The following is a 3,542-nucleotide window of genomic DNA, read 5'->3' on the forward strand; positions in this document are numbered from 1 at the left end:
TATATTTCAGTATGATTTTAAGGGCAGCAGTAGGAACTCCATGTCATATGTCGTGCTCTGCAACTGCTTTAGTTTGATTTTTATTATACTCAAACCGGTTATATTTTACCAGAACTAGAGACAAACTCACTTTTTAAAGACAACTATCAGCTTCACAGAAGCCGAACACCAGAACGTGAGTTATCATGACGTGATAAATTAATACAAAAGATCTCCATTAATGTGTGTGCGTGCGTGCTTTTTTTTTTTTTACCAAATTAGAAGAACTGAACTAACTAACGTTAGTAGCCTACTGTATCAAATACAGAGAGCACTTAAAAGGAATTTTCTGATTTTCAAAGCCTGGACAAACTGCGAGAAATAGCAATATTTCTTAAAATCCTCCGCTATTGAACAGTTGATCATGTCATGTATTGCTTCTACATACAGAATTTTTTTCACTCCACTTTACAATTCCACAGACGTACAGTTCAGTTTCCCAGGGACACATCTGGAGAAAAATTAGAGACAGTCACTCCAAATGTGCCTTTAATTCGCATTTTTGTATGTGTGGTGATCAGTTTCCCATGCATCTGCTCACTTGATTTATTCAGGTTTTCTCCACAGCATGATGTGCTGTTATAGACACTGCTTTCTTATTCTGGCAGCACATTCCACCAGGGGCGTAGCCAGAACTTTTTTTAGAGGTGGCCAGGTAAGACCCAGTGGTTTTATTAGGGTGACCAAAAAATCCTTACAGACAGAAATTCTTTAACTTCTGCTGTAATTTACACCAATTCTTCATTACACATACAGTAGTTTGCTGGTCAAAAACATACACAAACAATTTATTTGCAATGCTTTTTTTTATAGAAAATATAATGAAAATATAAAACATTGCAGTACCCCAACTTAAACTTTCGCGAAAATATAATTAATGAATGAAATCCAGTTAAACAAGACTGATTTTACTGACCTGGGGCCGGCTGCACCAGCTGTGCGTAAGTTACAAGTTTTGACTTAAAGGCACAGTTCTTAATTAACAGCGGCCAATAGCGTTGTATTATAGATTTGCCACGAATCGCTCAGTCCAAACACGACGGTGGCCACCACAGTACAAAAAGATGTCGTTCTTATGTTGACGCAGGGAAGAGATTTTGCGGCCATTAGAAAGACTGTAGAAAGAGCTATGACTTATGTATTACATAAAATAAAAGGTTTGTGGATTTTAAGTTTAAAAAGAAGGATAAAAGTCAGGCAGGAGCTAGGACCTGTGTTAATATTATGAAGACTTTACAGCAGAGACACATTAGCAGATATGTACTCACAGATATCTATGGAGATACTTTCCAGCAGAGAGAGACGTTGGAGAGAAAGATCGTCTTAAAATCATCCCAGAGGATGCTTTGATTTGGCTCAGTACGTGAGTAACATACTAACATACCAAGATATGTTGTTGTGTAATGTTAGCTGTGTGACGGAGAAGTTTTGAGCGTCATTGTTTATCTGGAACCGCTTTAATATTGTACTCGTCCAGATACTTGAGAGAGCGAGCGAGAGCGCGTTTTACTCTTTTACTCAATGATGAATAAACTTTCAGTTAATCCGCAGGTCACATGCGTTCCGAACCGTAGAGTACGATCCGTACAGATCACGGATCATCCTGCGATCCGTTTCACCACGATACCACAGCGGAGAGGAAGAGGAAACGCGTGTTGTAGAGTTGTTTGTCCGTTTAGGGCTGCTGTACAAAACATGGCGGCGAATTCAATGTATGTAGGCCCGCTCTGTATGTAGATATAAATAGCTTATTCTAAGGTATTACAAACTTAATGGTTCATTATGTAAGGTCTTATACACCTCTGAAGAAATAGTTTTGTATATTATATTGTATTTCTGTCAATAGATCCTCCTAAAAATGCCGTATTGTTCCTTTAAACAGGCACTAAGTTACAACTTACATACTACAAAATATTTTTGAGTTGCACCATTCAGCTTAATTGAAGCGTAATGTTAGATATAAACTAAATATTTACGGAAGCCTCCTATCAGGAATAACTGTAGGAATAAAATAGCAAACTCTCTGAACTAACAGAATAAGCTATTGTTTCACTCGACATTCTTCAATGATTTACACACATGGTAATGCTGACATTTACAGTCACTTTCCTTTTAAAATAGAGAACATTATGTGATGACATTTAAATAAACTGCATAACACGAACCGTCCTAGCGTGCCTCTGTGTGTGTATATCTGCCTGTGTTGTACACGTCAAAATGAAATAATCTTCTTTTTATTTAATTGGCGGTTGGCAGTAAAATGAAATCACCCATATTGCATGTCATTTATTATTGCATTGAGTAGGCTGTATTGTTTTAAACAGCATTTGTTTATTAATCTAATTTTAAATGTTATCCATGGAAGGTAGTATTCTACATAATAAAATATTTTTTTACCATTATTATGTGAGGTAAAATAAGTTTAAATCAAGAATGTTTTGAAATTCATTTCAACACAACTTTTTCTCACGAATTTAAAGGCTGCTATTGGACTGTTGAAGGTAAACGTCATATTATGCGACTACGCATTACTTTACGGAGAGCTTACGAACTAGCTACGTTCTGCCTTAAGACCAAATGGTGCAACCAAATAACATACAGATTACAGATTTAGTTACAAACTAGCTAGTAGTAGTTACTAAGCCTCTAGTGTGGACTTTACGTTCACGTTTAAGAAAGAACTTACGAATGGCTGGTGCAACCCTACCCTGATCCTTCTGCTCACGATGAACTTCCATGGTACACAGACAGTACACTGTCACGAAGCAAAGAGGTTAGCAGCTGTTCAGCTAATAACGCTGACTGTCTGCGTCAGTGCGTCAGCGTATGACATCATATTAAAGAGAGTAATGTTCTCGCGTTACTTTCAGTGCATACGCTAAATGATCTGCGCAGTACTCCGTAAACTCCGACACGCATCTTAAAACTGCTTCGCACAACAGAGGTGGCCAGATAGGTGGCCATCCATCATTCAGGGGTAGCCGTGGTCACCCATGGCCACCATGTAGCTATGCCCCTGCATTCCACCCTTTCCAAAAAGACATCCATCTAAAACAACAACAACTGTGCTTTTTGTGCTTTTTGTCTTTATCTCTCATTGCCAGTTTTGATATGTTTTATGGAGTAAATATTGGACAAAGATTTCCGATTTCTCAGTTGTATATTTGTATGATCCCAGCAGTGGTGTAGTCTAGTTTTATATAGTGAGTATACTTTAATTTTTACCTCCCAGCCTACTCCCAGATCGACAACCCATGAGCACCACCACACTCACGAATGCATAGAGTATGCCTCTATATGAAATCAAGAGCATTTTGAAAGATTTTTGCAAGCAAGATTTCAATAGCCAATGACTCAACTCTCAACTCAACTTTATTTATATAGCACTTTTTACAATTTTCATTGTTACAAAGCAGCTGTACATGAGACATATTGACAATAAGCAAAACAATTAAAGTTATACCTGTAAAAACAAGAAAAAGGTGAAGACAGACATACCCACA

This window comes from Triplophysa rosa, linkage group LG20, assembly GCF_024868665.1.
Source record: "Triplophysa rosa linkage group LG20, Trosa_1v2, whole genome shotgun sequence".
In the NCBI taxonomy this organism is placed as follows: Eukaryota; Metazoa; Chordata; class Actinopteri; order Cypriniformes; family Nemacheilidae; genus Triplophysa; species Triplophysa rosa.